This window comes from Dasypus novemcinctus, chromosome 9, assembly GCF_030445035.2.
Source record: "Dasypus novemcinctus isolate mDasNov1 chromosome 9, mDasNov1.1.hap2, whole genome shotgun sequence".
NCBI classification, from domain to species: domain Eukaryota; kingdom Metazoa; phylum Chordata; class Mammalia; order Cingulata; family Dasypodidae; genus Dasypus; species Dasypus novemcinctus.
In genome coordinates, this window is record NC_080681.1 from 87,777,467 (window position 1) to 87,793,112 (window position 15,646).

At 39.5% G+C, this 15,646-nt stretch overlaps 1 protein-coding gene across 12 annotated transcripts in view; it reads left to right on the top strand.

Annotated features, from left to right (window-relative positions):
- The window catches only part of TESK2 (testis associated actin remodelling kinase 2), a 174,474-nt gene that overhangs the window by 10,356 nt on the left and 148,472 nt on the right, over positions 1 to 15,646 (top strand). Inside the window, exons 1-2 of one of the 12 annotated variants that reach the window (XM_058303688.1) lie at positions 3,903 to 6,406; positions 6,781 to 6,910. The exons of 9 other annotated variants lie outside the window; for them this stretch is intronic. The gene's annotated coding sequence lies outside the window, so the exon portion shown is untranslated. Of the gene's footprint in view, positions 1 to 3,902; positions 6,407 to 6,780; positions 6,911 to 15,646 lie in introns of those variants that run through there. 2 more of the 12 variants (XM_071217482.1, XM_071217480.1) reach the window with 2 other exon arrangements.

Genomic DNA, 15,646 nt, shown 5'->3' on the forward strand with positions numbered 1-15,646 from the left:
TCAAACCCCGGGCCTCCTTGACCCGTGTGGAGCTGGCCCATGCGCAGTGCTGATGTGTGCAAGGAGTGCCGTGCCACGCAAGGGTGTCCCCAGCGTAGGGGAGCCCCACACGCAAGGAGTTCACCCGTAAGGAGAGCCGCCCAGCATGAAAAGAAAGTGCAGCCTGCCCAGGAATGGCGCCGCCCACACTTCCTGTGCTGCTGACAACAACAGAAGCGGACAAAGAAACAAGACGCAGCAAATAGACACTGAGAACAGACAACCGGGGGAGGGGGGAATTAAATAAATAAATCTTAAAAAAAAAAAGTGCAATTGATTCAGGGAGATCAAAAATGAACTAGGCCCTGTCCCTTTGATGTTAAGGAGTGGAATTAGTGGAATTTGCCTCTGGCTGACTGTTTACCCAGGGGATTGTATGAAATCCAGAATTCAGGTTCTTCCCATGGCTGGAAAACAAGCAAGATTTATCAGAATCTTTCTAAGTGTTGTGAAAAATGAAGGAATAACAGCCTTATTTCTGGACTGAAGCGTACTGTGATTCACACATTCCCTGCCAATGGGGCACTGCTTTTGGTTTATGAATGCAGCAAGAAGTTGATGATGAGCTAGTTTGAAGCATGCTGAAGTATCTTGGTGAACCTAGACCCAACTACACATGTTTAGGGAGTACAGTTCATCTCAGGGTTTCACAGAGTTCAAGACTAATGTGGAGGGAAGTGAATTTGGCTCAACTGATAGAGCATTCACTTACCACATGGGAGGTCCAGGGTTCAAACCCAGGGCCTCCTGACCCATGTGGTGAGCTGGCCCACATGTAGTGCTGATGCGTGCAAGGAGAGCTGTGCCACACATGGGTATCCTCTATGTAGGGGAGTCCCACATGCAAGGAGTGCGCCCCGTAAGGAGAGCCGCCCTGAGTGAGAAATGTGCAGCCTGCCCAGGAGTGGCGTTATACACACGGAGAGCTGACGCAGCAAAATGATGCAACAAAAAGAGACACAGTTTCCTGGTGCCACTGACAAGAATGCAAGTGGACACAGAAGAACACACAGCAAATGGACACAGAAAGCAGACAATGGCGGGGGGAAGGGGAGAGAAATAAATAAAAAATCTTAAAAAAAACCAAAAACTAATGCGGAATTTTTTTGGCTTCATGGGAATTTTATGTTTTTGTCTTCCATCCTTCTAAATCTTAAACTTTATGGAAGGATCTCTATTTTACATAATGTAATTTCTGTCCATAATTGTACCGAAATAGAAAAGTTGCTGCTTTTGCTAGGTGGAATATACAGGCTCAGCCAATGTTCCTAAATACCTGCTCTGAAAAGTCAAATATAAGTGTGTCAAGACTTTTGCATAAACCTGAAGATATATATGCATTTTGAATGGTTAATTGTTGAGGGAAACCCACAATTTGGTTTCATGTCTAACTCAGGTATCACAGAAAAACCCAACATTGACCATGGTCTGTGGAGATGGTAATAAATAATTCCTTAACCCATTTAAGATGTAGGGTCTCTTTTAAAATCTACTTAACATGTGCACTATATTAAACAGTTAGTGTTCTTCTTTTAAGACTTTTTTATTTTTATTTATTTATTTATTTATTTCTCTCCCATCCCCCCTCCCGCAGTTGTCTGCTCTCTGTGTCCACTCGCTGTGCGTTCTTTTGAGTCTCCTTGTATTCTTGTCAGCGGCACCTGGGATCTGTGTCTCATTTTTTTTGTTGCGTCATCTTGCTGCATCAGCTCTTCGTGTGTGTGGCGCCACTCCTGGCCAGGCTGCACTTTTTTCACTCGGGGCCGCTCTCCTTATGGGGTTCATGGGGCTCCCCTACGTGGGGGTCACTCCTGTGTGGCATGGCACTCCTTGTGCACATCAGCACTGCGCACGGGCCAGCACATCACATGGGTCAGAGGCCCTGGGTTTGAACCTTGGACCTCCCATGTGGTAGGCAGATGCCCTAGCCTTTGGGCCATATCCGCTTCCCCAGTTAAAGTTTTAAGAAAAGCTTTTATATGGAACTTGAGAAGCAAAATATCCTTCTAGATTTTTAAGAGGGGAGTATACCTGCATTCTCAAGTTAAAGTTTCAGAGTAGGTGTCTTGTATTTTCCCAAGATATTCCACTCTTACCTGAAATTCCTAAGTGGGATCATATTCCTCATTCTGACTATGTTGTTAGGTGGTGCCCTAGAGCATTAGGCCTTTGGGAATCAGCATGACCTTCATCTGTGTCAACTTCCCCTCTTCCTGATCCAAAAGAACTACTCTACTGGGCTTTAGATTGAGGAAGAAGATGAGGGAATGGGGGCAGAGACCCAATGGCTCACACAGCTCTTACTTTCTCGTTTCTGGGTCCTGGCCTGGACAGGATTCCTGTTGGCAGATATGGAGGCTGTCGGTCTATTAATACCTTGGACCATTCACTGTCCTCTCTGCCTTCAGAAACCCTTTCAGGGAACAGAGAGTGCCAAAACTTTCAAGAGAAGCTTTTGTTCCCTGTTTAGTGAGTAACTGTACTCGTGGTTGAAGTCCTCTCTTCTCAGACAGGACTAAATAGAACTTAGTACTTGTACTAGGCAGTGAGTAATGTCAGGGTTAACTCATCCTGAAGTTTACTTTGAGGTCCATAACTCCTTGCCATGCTTTTAAGTGCTGGAACTTTTAAAATTGGATACTGGAAGTCAGTGAATTTTAATGATGATTATATAAAGGATGTGACTTTAAAAAGTAATGAAACATAAGGAAAACAATTTTATTAAGCTTTCCCATGTATATGTATATGTGCACCAACACAAGAAGCCCACAGTTCATCTGATCCTCAACAGACTTGGGGCTGGGCAGCTGTTCTTTGGCTGAATGGTATAAGAAGGTCATTTTTGTCACCTCTAAAGTAGGCCTTATCATTTCATGTTGCTCCCAGACCATCAGGGTCTCTTTCAATAAAAAGTGTTCTTAATAGCTGGTATTGCTGAAAGCAAGAAGGCCAGTGATGTTAAAGAAAAAAAAAAAAGCCAGAGATTGGCAGAATGGATAAAAAAAGAAAGCATGACTCAACTCTATACTGTCTACCAGAAACTAGGTTTAAATTAAAAGACGTAAGTCAGTTGAAAATGAAAGAATGGGTGAAAATATACCATGTAAGTAGTAACCAAAAGAGAGCTGGGGTAGTTATATTAGTATAAAATAAAAGATACTTTGAGCTAAAAACTGTTATGAGGGACAAAGATGGTCATTATATATATATATATTTTTAAAAGATTTATTTATTTATTTCTCTCCCACCCCCCCACCCCGCCCTGGTTGTCTGTTCTCTATGTCTATTAGTTGTGTCTTCTTCTTTGTCCACTTATATTGTCAGCAGCACGGCAATCTGTGTTTCTTTTTGTTGCGTCATCTTGTTTTGTCAGCTCTCTGTGTGGGTGGCACCATTCTTAGGCAGGCTGCACTTTCTTTCGCGCCGGGCAGCTCTCCTTACGGGGCGCACTCCTTGCGCGTGGGGCTCCCCTACGCGGGGACACCCCTTCGTGGCAGGGCACTCCTTGCATGCATTAGTACTGCGCATGGGCCAGCTGCACAGGGGTCAAGGAGGCCCAGGGTTTGAACCGTGGACCTCCCATGTGGTAGATGGACGCCCTAACCACTGGGCCAAGTCCGCTTCCTGGTCATTATATACTGATAAGGGAAGGTGGTCAATTCAACATGAAGATGTAATAATTATAAACAAATATGTAGCTAAGACCAGAGTCCCAAAATATGTGAAGCAAATACTGACAGATTTGTTTTTGGTGTTTTAAAGTCTTTTTATATTTTATTTTTTAAAGATTTACTTTATTTATTTCTCCTCACTCCATCCTTGTTCACACTTGCTGTGTCTATTTTTTGTCTTTGTTTCTTTAGTGGCACTGGGACCTCTGATGTGCGAGTGAGGTGCCTAATTGCTTAAGCCACCTCTGTTCCTTGCTTTGGTTGTGTCTCTCATTATGTTCTTCCTCCTGTGTCTCTTATTGCATCAGCTTGTAGCATTCAGCTTGCTGCACCTGCCCATCGTGTCAGCTTGCTGTCTTGCCCATCTTCTCTAGGAGGCACTAGGAACCTTTGCTCCCTGCTTTTGTTGTGTCTGTCATCATGTTTTTCTTCTTGTGTCTTTTGTTGTGTAATCTCGTTGTGTCAGCTTGCTGCGCCTGTCTGTCGAGCTGGCGTGCTGACTTCTTAAGGACACACTGGAAACTGAACCAAGGACCTCCCTTGTGGTAGGCAGGAGGTCAATTGCTTGAGCCATATCCACTTCCTGTCTTTTAAAGTCATACCTTATTTGACTCTAATTCACTATCTACTTTTGTATATTTTGTTTACCTTTTCTAGTGAAGCCTTAGACTCCCTTCTCATATTCCTCTGTGTATATTTTTCAAATATTTTGTTTGTGGCTACAATGGGGCTTGAATTTAACATCCTTAATGTATAACAATCTCATTGAATTTGGTATCAACTTAACTTCAATAGCATACAGAAACTATTTTCCTGTATGTCTCCATCCCACCACCTTTATGTTGTTTTTGCCACATATTATTTATATCTTCTGTGTCCAAAACCACAGATTTTTCATTACTTTGTATGTATTTGCATTTTAGATTCTATAAGAAGTAAAAAGTGGAGTTAGAACAAAAAATACGTTACTACCGACCATATTTACCCATTATGTTACCTTTGCCAGGGATCTTTATTTATTCAAGTGTTCAATCTTTCCTTTTAGCATGAACTTTCTTTAGCGTTGCTTGTAGGGTCGGTCTAGTTGTGAGGAACTCTCTCAGCTTTTCTTTTTATATCTGAGAATGCCTAAATTGCTCTCTCTTTCTTGAAAGACAGTTTTGCTGGATACAGAATTCTTGGTTGGCCATTTTTTTCCAGCACTTTAAATATGTCATTCCACTGCCTTTTTGCTTCTATGGTTTCTGATGAGAAATCAGCATATAGTCTTATTGAGGCTCTTTCGTTGAGCCACATCCGCTTCCCAGTTGAGGCTCTTTTGTATATGACACATTGCTTCACTCTTGTGGGTTTCAGGATTTTTCTTTGTCCTTGGTATTTGATAGTGTGATTATAATGTGTATGGGCCTGTTTGAGTTTATACTGTTTGGAGTTTGTTGAGCTTCTTGGATGTGTGTACTCATGTCTTTGTTAAATTTGGAAAGTTTTCAGCCATTCATTATTTGTTAGAATATTCTTTCTGCCCCTTTCTTAGCTTCTTCTTCTCTGGGACTCCCAAAAAGTGTTTTATAATATACTTGGTTATATCCCACTGATATCTTAGGTCCTGTTCACTTTTCTTCATTATTTTTTCTTTCTATTCCTAACACTGCATAATTTCAAGTGTCTTATCTTCAAATTTTCTGATTCTTCTACCAGCTCCAGTCTGCTATTGAGCCCCCTAGGGAATTTCTTTTCTTTTCTTTTTTTCTTTTTTTGGTACCAGAGGTGGTACCAAATGAACCCGGGACCTCCTTTGTGGGAAGACACATTGGCTCCCCTGAGTTGGTTCCTTCATTTGTTTTGCTTGTTGTTTGTTTTTGTTTTAGGAGGCACAGGAACTGAACCCTGGACCTTCCATGTGGGAAGCAGGCACTCAAATGCTTGAGTCACATCCGCTCCCACTAGGGAATTTTTTGATTTCTAAATAAACTTCATTTTTATCATCTTAGCTTCATGTCCACTATTTGGCTCTTTTTTTTTTTTTTCTTACTTGAAAATAAATGGGGTTTTATTTTAAACAATTTCTGCATTTTTAGGAGTTATTAAAGATTAAACTACTAAGGGGAATAGGGAAAATGTTTTCTCACTTTTTCCTGAGATGACTTTAAAAAAATTTTTTTACTTTTTATATTTTTTATTATCTTTTTTTTTTAAGATCAATAGATCAGACAATTTTTTTTTTTAAATCCCTACCTGACTAGATGTGAAGTCTAAGCTGTGCATGTCATCAGAATTTCAAAAATGTTTGGTTCCTTTTTTTATTTTTAAAGATTTATATTATTTTAAAAAGTTTTAAAATTTCTCTCCCCTTCCCCATTCCCCCGCTCCAGTTGTCTGCTTTCTGTGTCCATTTGCTGTATGTTCTTCTGTTTCTGCTTGTATTCTTGTCAGCGGCACCAGGAATCTGTGTCTCGTTTTGTTGCATTATCTTGCTGCATCAGCTCTCCGTGTGTGCGGCGCCATTCCTGGGCAGGCTGCACTTTTTTCGCTCTGGGCGGCTCTCCTTATGGGACACACTCCTTGCGCGTGGGGCTCCCCTTCGTGGGGACACCCCTGTGTGGCACGGCACTTCTTGAGCGCATCAGCACTGCGCGTGGGCCAGTTCATCACACGGGTCAGGAGGCCCTGGATTTGAACCTTGGACCTCCCATGTGGTAGGTATACACCCTATCCTTTGGGCCAAATCCACTTCCCTGTTTGGTTCCTTTTTATGATTTCTGTTTATTGTAATTCCCTTTATGTTCATCGGTTGTTTTCCTGTTTACTTCTTTGTGTTTTCCTTTACCTCACTGAGAATATTTGAGATAATTTTAAAAGAATTTTTGTCTAGTACATCCAAAAGTGGTCATATTTCTAATGCTTTTTCTTGTTCCTTTGAGTGGATTATTGTTTCCTATTTCTTTGTATGCCTGGTAATATTTTGTTGTACAGTAGACCTTTTAATACTTTAATATGCTATCTGTGGAATTTAGTTAGTTCCTTAAGCTTGTATCTAGTTATTGGTATAACAAATTTCCTTAAATTCCAGGAGTTAACAAAAACCAAATCAAACCAAAACAACAACAAAATCCCCGTTTCCAGTTTTGCCGATTAGCCTATGCGAGTGTTCTGCTTCAGAGCTTAGTCTGCCTAACATTGAGTCTAAAGAAGAACCTGAGGTAAGAATTTAGGGTCTTCCTCTGTCTTTTCTGTGCATGTGTCTTGTCCTGCCTGGCCTTGTGCATATGGCCCTATGAAATCCCCAGTCTACACAGATCCATTATCCCCCAAGAAACGGTCTCTCCCTCTGGTCTGGGTGCTGCACTGCTCATCCCAAAGTTGGTACTTCTTTGCATCAGGTACCTGCAAGTTGACTCCTCTTCTGCAGCATTCTAGCAGCCTTCTGAACTGTTTCCATATGTAGGACCAGCTCTTGGATGTCAAGCCCATGATGAGTGTCCCGATTCAGTTCTTTAGGCTATACACAAATAGATTGGCACACATGTGCATGCAGCAGGGTATGTGTGTATAAAGATTATTTTGCTCTTGTTGGAGCTAAGACCAGGAACTCTTACTGGGAGTGTGGATTGGTTCTACAAAAAGCTGGGGAGGGGATAAAGACAGTAAATATGCCGTGAGGTTTTCCTACCATTTTTGACTTGCCTTTTTCTTGATTTAATGCTTGCTAAGTTACTTTTAACTTTTCTTGAGATTTAAGAAAGATGGTTCTGCCAGTTTTTGGTTATTGCCTAAAGCTTTTGTAGGGAGTCAGAATTCTGGGGTGTCTTACTCTGCCATCTTGGTAACCATATTGTTTTGATTACTGTAGTTTTGCAGTATGTTTTAAATTTAGGAAATGTGAGTGTTCCAACTTTGTTCTTTTTCAAGACATTTTTGCCTATTTGGAGCTCTTTCCCCTTGCATATGAATTTGATGATTGGCTTTTTCATTTCTGTGAAGAATGCTGTTGAAAATTTGATTGGGTTCCATGCTTTTTCAATCTCAGTATTTTGCCATCACTAAATCCTTTCTGAATAATCTATTACAGTTTTCCTTGGACTATCATCTCCTCTTCTATCTAAGCTGTTTGAGATTGAACATTTAAAAATATGTATATGCTGCTTCACTAGAAATTTTATTCCAAGTAAAAGGTACTCATTCACATAACACGATCAGTTGTTTTTTTCGTTTCTTAGATGTGTTTGTGATCTCTAGCTATATTTACTTATTGGATTCTTCTTCTTGACAAAAAGTTTAACGTTTTGTTTCTGAAGCCTTATTTTTGTTTTATTGTGAGAGAAGTGTAATGAACCCACTTACTCATCATGCAGATTCCTTCCCTCCCCCCCATGGCTCCCTTATCTGTTTGCTCTTTTATTTTTTATGCTTATTGTTTGTACTTGTCTGCTTATCATGCAAATTTAACAATTTTAACAGTTTCAAAATTTGATGAGTTTGTTTTTTGCCATTTTCAATGGAAATGCAAAGTTGATATTTCACTGCCAACTATTTCTGTGTACATGTTCCAAAAATAAGTCTTATTAAATCTTAACGTCATTATTACATGTAACCAAAGTAAATGATAATTTTCTACACTTTATAATAGTAGTTATTATTCAGATTCCCCATTTGTCTTTTTTTATAGCTCGTTTGTTCAAGTCAGGATCCAGTCGTGTATTACCAATGCATATAGTTTTATCTCTTTAAGTTTTCTTCAGAGTCAGAATTTGAATACAGCACTCTTACTCTAAGACCTATGCTTTTCCTACATTTGGAAGGGAAAAACTTTGTAAAAATTACAATTTTCCAATACTGGAATATACTGCTTGGGGCGGTAGTGGGTGATCTCTGTTACTGGTATTATTTTATTATGCCTCCTGGCCTCTATATGTCCAGTCATCTCACTGCCAATGCCTTAGTTAAATCTTCCTTTTGTCTAATCTGACATTATTAGCAATTATTACCCTGAATTGTACTCATTGATTTATAATGCATTTTCCCCAAGAGATTAAGTTCCTGGAGGGGTGGGATCATGTTTTATTTTATTTTGTATATTTCCTTCCCAGAGAGACTACATGAGTACAGGCTCTGGGTTTGAATTTCTGGCCCTACCACCTCTTCGTTGTGAGAGCTTGGGGAAATTAACTAATGCCTCTGTTTCCTCATTTGTTAAATGGGCATAATAATAGTGTCTGTTTTATAGGGCTGTTATGGGTATTAAATATAAAACACTTGGAAAAGTATTTGGAATATAGTAAATATTTGATAAATATTAACATGTCATCTATCATAATGCCTCATACATAGTGTGGACCCAGTAAACATTTGAGTCAATTCTTACAGGCCAGATTGGTCAAAAGATTAGACTAATTAATCTCTAAATGCCTTTCAATTTAAGTTTGTGTTTTATGTCATGGCCCAGGGCCTGGTGAATTATATTTACATAGCAGATGTGATGCTTATTCAGAAGAGCATAATATAGTTTAAGAACCGGATTTCGATTTGTCTGGCACTAATATACTCCTTTGTGTATATGTGGCTAACTGAATAGGGTATGCCATTTTTTATGCTAGATTGCCTTTGGTTTGAATGGAAATTGCAACTTGTTATTTAATAGTAGGATGGCAAGCTCAATAGTATTGCTTTCATTTTAACTAGGCAGTCATCCTGAAATGTGTCTATATTTGCTATGTTTGACCCTAGAAAGGATAACAGCCGCGCAGTCCTGTCATGTAGTTTTGCCATGTATTTGGTTTTTTTTTAGGTACCAGGGCCTGAGAGTGAACTGGGACCTCATATGTGGGAAGCCAATGCTCAACCACTGAGTGACAATTGGCTCCCTGTTTGGTCTTAATACACAGCTAGTGTGTTTGTCAGTATTCTTGTTCTGGGACAGCGGTTGTTTTCTAGGCTGCATATCATCCATAATGAATCCTTATTTTATTTTGGATTAGTTAGGGATTTTGATGAGTGTAGAAAGAAAACAAAATAATGGCACTAGAAAAGTCTGTTCACATTCTTTTTCTACCCTTTTTACCCATGGTATAAAAATAGACTGAATTCTCAGAAATCCTTTTTACTCGCTTTGTGGGGCTTTATTACCAACTTTAGGCACATACACAGCCTTATTTGGATGGACATCGAAGATTTTTGGTTGCCGGCTGATAGCCAGTGGGTAAAGCTGTTCAGTGCATTGCAGGAGTTTATTTGCAGCTACATTATTGTGAAGTTTCATCTACTTTATTCTGTGAAATGAAGAGGATGAGGAATAACATACTATACATTGGAATGGAAAAGAAGGAATGATTGGCATTTGGCATATCTTTTCTGTCGGCTTAACACACCCATTCCTCAGAAAATCTCTTTAAATTAACACTATTTTTTTTTATATCTGTGGAATGTGATTGTGAATGAAGGCTTTTACTGTACAAACTATCATCTGTCCTTTCTCTAATCTCCACTGGTAGGGGGAGGGTAAGGAATATTAGTAGTTTTTTAATAAAATTAATATGCAAATCATTTTTCACAGAAATTTATGTGTTTCTGGAGGAGACAGGTCATAGTGGGCAATATTTGGATTTTGAACAACTAGATTTAAAACCTAAGTCTGTCACTAGTGTGAGTTTGGGCAAGTTATTTAATCTCTCAGAATGTCAATTTCTTTTTCTTTAAATTGGTGGTGATAATACCCACTTTGTAGAGTTCCACAAAGATAAGAGATAGCATATGTAAAACACTTGGTAGAGTGTATAGCCCATAGTAAATGGTGACTACTTATTATTTCAAATCATTTCAGATGGGTATGGTATAACTGGGAGTACTAAAAAAGGTTCTTTGAGTCTTTGGAAACTGATCTGTGGAATTCCTACTTTGGAAAGTTAAAATATAAAATATTGGGTTAAAATATTTAGTTCACTAACTTTTTTATAGGTCCCTTTTCAAACCTTTCCTGTTACTTTCCTCAGTCAAAACTTTTAATTTAAAAGCTATTTTCCCTTCATTGTGAAAAAAAATCACTCTAAATATAAATGAAAATTAACGTTTGAGATAACAAACCTACTTATATAGAAGAGAAAGAAAAAGGTTTTGAGCTTCCAAGTTTATAAATATTGAAGTTGAGAACATACTTAAGACTTATTTGTGTTCTTATAAGCTACATAATTTTGGCATTTTTGAAACATTGCTAAAAGCTATTTTGTAGTTTAAGAACAAAAGCGATTACATTTTTCTTTTTTTTACGACTGGGAATTATTGGCATTTAAGGGCTGGAAAATTCTTTGTTGTGCAGCTTTGTTCAGTGCATTGTAGGACATTTAACTTCCCTGGCCTCAGCCCACTAAAATGCCAGTATTGCTCATCCCACACCCCCACCCTCCCACCTGCCATTATGACAGTAACTCTCCCCTCACAAAAGCCCCTCTCCTCACTAAGTTTTCACATTGTCCTGGTTTAGAAACAGTAGGACACTAGCTGAAATATTTTCAGTGGAGCATACCACAATATCATCAGTATTCATTTAAGAATTCCCAAGTTTTACAAACTTACAATTAATTATTTCTTGAGCAAAAAGTAGTCTTTTAAATAAAGTAGTCTCTTTAGATGTAAACGTGTTTTTTTTCCCCAATTGTATCTTTCTAATAACCTGAGGGTACTTGGTTTCCCAAAAATGTATACTTTAAGGGATATTACTAGTATTAAAAGGTAATTTTTTTTTAAAGATTTTATTTCTCTCCCCTTCCTCCCAACCCCACCCATTGTCTGCTCTATGTGTCCGTTCACTGTGTGTTCTTCTGTGTCCACCTGTATTTTTGTCAGGCAGCACTGGGAATCTGTGTCTTTTCGTTGCATCTTCTTGCTGCATCATCTCTCTGTGTGTGCAGCGCCACTCCTGGGTGGGCTTCATTTTCACGCGGGGCAGCTCTCCATGTGGGGCGCACTCCTTGCACATGGGGCACCCCTACGCAGGGGACACCTCTGTGTGGCTTGGCACTCCTTGCATGTGGCAGCACTGTGCGTGGGCCGGCTCACCACATGGACCAGGAGGCCCTGGGCATCGAACCCTGGACCTCCTATATGTTGAGCCACGTCCACTTCCTATTTTTTTGAAAAGGTAATATTATTTCCTAAGTAAAACCGAAAGAGGTAATCTAGAGGCTGAAAACATGAAATGTCACACATTTCAAACAGTGTATTATGGTAAATTATTATCAAAGATGGGCTTTTAAAATTATTTTCAGATTTAAAAAAATAGGGTGTGGTCTTGGAGTCTGTGCAGACATACCTTTGCTCCCTTCTATGACTACTTAAAACTTGTCACCAGGGAATCAAGAATGCCTACAACTGTAAGCAGAGGAATTGCATCCATCATCCATGTGGAATCTAAGCCCCTTCTTGATCTAGAGGTGGAGAGAACATCACCATCCCAGGGTCCACAGAATGGAGGAATAAAATATGGACTAGAGTGGACTTACTGATAATCTACTATAAAACTGTTGTGACGAGTAATAGAAGAAATTTTAGCATCGAGGTGGAGAAAGTGGCCATAGCAGTTGCTGAGGGCAGGGAGAGGGTAGAAGAGATATGATGTGGGGGCATTCTTGGGATTTTGAATTGTCCTTAATGATATTGCAGGGTCAGATGCTGGACTTTCTGCCATAACCCACTGAATGTTTTGGGGGTGAGTGTGAACTACAGGGTAAACTATTATCTGTGTGGTGCAGCAGTGTCCCAAATGTGTTCATCGGGTGCGATGAGTGTGCTGCAATGATGAGGGAGGTTGTAGGTGTGGGAGGAGTGGGGTGGGGGGTGGGGGGTATACAGGAAACTCATATTTTTTAGTGTAACTTTTTTCGTGTGATGTATATATCTTAAATTTACTAAAATGATGTGGTGGGGGGTGGGGAGTGGATTATTTGGGAACCTCTTATGTTTTTTGTTTTTTATGTTTTTTAATGTAACGTTCCTTGTGATCTATTAACTTTAATTTTAAAAAGTATATTGCATAGGAAAAAGAAAAAAAAACTTGCCAGATTAAATTGAAAGCCTTTTATAGCTTCATGGATTTCATTTAAAATGTAATCAATTTAGTGTGCTGGCCAAAGAAGTAGAAGTCATGATTTGGAAGTTTTCCCTTGCCGAGCACTTCTCCAAAATAATAATTTTTACTTACCATGAAGGGGATTGCAGTTTTCACTCTCATATGCCAGCAGTTTAGTAATTAAATTTAGGGAATTGGACGTGGCTCAAATGATAGGGTTTCCACCTACCATATGGGAGGACCACGGGTGGGTGAGCCAGTGCCTGCGTGGTGAGCTGCGTGCCTGGGCGGGTGCCCTTGTGGTGAGCCAGTGTCTGTGTGGTGAGCCGAGTGCCCGTGTGGAAAGCCGAGTGCCCGTGCAAGTGAGTCACACAGAAAGATAATGACACAACAAAAGAGGTGAAGGGGAGAGTCAAGGGGAAGTGCAAACAGAAACCAGGAATTAAGGTGGCGCAGCTGACAAGGAACCTCTCTCCACATCAGAGGACCCCAGGATTGAATCATGGTGAATCCCAGAGAAGAAAAAATAAGAAGAGAAAACAAAAAGAGAAATAGATATAGAGGATCACACAGCAAATGGACACAGACAGCAAAAACAGTAGAGTGGGGGGAAGAGGTGGGGGAGGGAAAGGGGGGAAATAAGTAAATCTTAAAAAAAGAAAAAAAATTAATTTAGGGGAATGGATGTTGCTCAAGCAGTTGAATGCCTGCTTCCTACCTGTGAGGTCCCATGTTTGGTTCCTGCTGCCTTCTGAAATAACAAAAACAAAACCAGCAAACAAATGGAAAATCCAACTTGGGAGCCGATGTGGCTCAGTGGTTGAGCTCTGGCTTCCCACATACGAGATCCGAGATCCGGGATTCCATCCCAGGCCCCAGTACCTTAAAAAAAAAAAAAAAAAAAAAAAAGGGTGGCGGACTTGGCCCAGTGGTTAGGGCGTCCATCTACCACATGGGAGGTCTGTGATTCAAACCCCGGGCCTCCTTGACCTGTGTGCAGCTGGCCCATGGGCAGTGCCGATGTGGACAAGGAGTGCCATGCCATGCAGGGGTGTCCCCTGCGTAGGGGAGCCCCACGTGCAAGGAGTGCACCCCATAAGGAGAGCCGCCCAGCGCGAAGGAAAGTGCAGCCTGCCCAGGAATGGTGCTGCACACACGGAGTGGTGACACAACAAAATGACGCAACAAAAAGAAACACAGATTCTGGTGACGCTGACAACAACAGAAGCGGACAAAGAAGACTCAGCAAATAGACACAGAACACACAACCGGGGGGTGGGGGGAAGGAGAGAGAAATAAATAAATAAATAAATAAATTAGCATGTAATAGGGACTTCACAATTAAATATCAGTGTTCATTATGTACTCACTCATATTTTAAGTTTGTGTTATTTGAATATAGACTATCCCAAAATTTCCTTAATGCTTTTGATTTTTTAGCCTGTTACAAATCTTCGTCAGACTGAAAAATGTGTTGGAACTCTTGCAGAGAGAAAAGTTTGAGAGACTTGGCTTGTACAGTGTTTTGCTATTTATTTGCCAAATGTTTTTCACTTTTCTTGACCTGAAGCATACTGCATAGTTGTTGCCTTGGCCTTAGACATTTTTTTAATACTGTTAATCTTTTTTTTTTTTTTAATTTGGAAATTAAAAAATAAATACGTAACATAATCATTTTAGCCATTTATAAGTGAGCAATTTTGTGACATTAAGTACATTAACAATGATATCTAACTTTCACCATTATCTAGTTCATCATCCCAAACAGAAACTCATACCTACTTAAGAAATAACTCCCTATTCTCCCCTCCCTCTATCCCTGGTAGCTCCTATTCTGTTTTGTCTCTAGGAATTTGCTTATTCTAAGTATTTCCTGTGAGAGAAATCATACAGTATTTGTCTTTCTGTGTCTTGCTTATTTCATGTAACATAATGTCTTTAAGCTTCATCCACATTGTAGCATGTATCAGCACTTCATTTCTTTTTATGGCTGAATGATATTCTATTGTGTGTGTGTGTGTGTATATATATATATATATACACCACATTTGGTTTATCCATGCATCTGCTGATGAATACTTGGATTGTGGTTCCACCTTATGGCTATTGTGAATAATGCTATGAGCTTTGGTGTACAAATACCTGTTCGAGGCCCTGCTTTCAATTCTACAAATACCTACAAGTGGTAATACTCTGTTTAATTTTTTGAAAAGCTGCCAAACTGTTCTCAGCAGTGGCTGAACCATTTTACATTCCCACCAACAATGTAAAAGGGTTCCTATTTCTCAGCATCTTCCACATGCTTGTTATTTTCTCTTGTTTTTAAAATAAGAGTTGTGGAGCAGGTATAGCTCAGTGGTTGGGTGCTTGCTTTGCATGTATAAGGACCCTAGTTCAATCTCCGTTATCTCCCCCCAAAATAAAATAAAATAATAGTCATCTTAATTGGTCTTTCATTGTAGTTTTTTTTTTTAATAAAATTTTTTGTTAAGTATATAATTCATCCATGAACATACATAAACAATAAGTATATAGTAAAAGTTGTGAACTTACAAAGCAATCCTGCATTTCATCATACAACGCTTCCATATATCTCCTCACCACCACCACTTTGTATTGTTGTGAAACATTTGTTACAAACTCTGAAAGAGCATCATCAAAATATTACTATTAACTATAGCCCATATCTTAAACTTGATGTATTTTCCCCCAACCCGTCTGATTATTAACACCCTGTATAAGTATTATGTATTTGTTACAATTCATGAGAGAACGTTCTCATATTTTGTTAAACACAGTCCATCTTCCACCATAGGATTCCCTGTGTTATACAGTCCTATGCTTTGTAAGTCCCTTCAAAGTGTACACTCAGTGATTT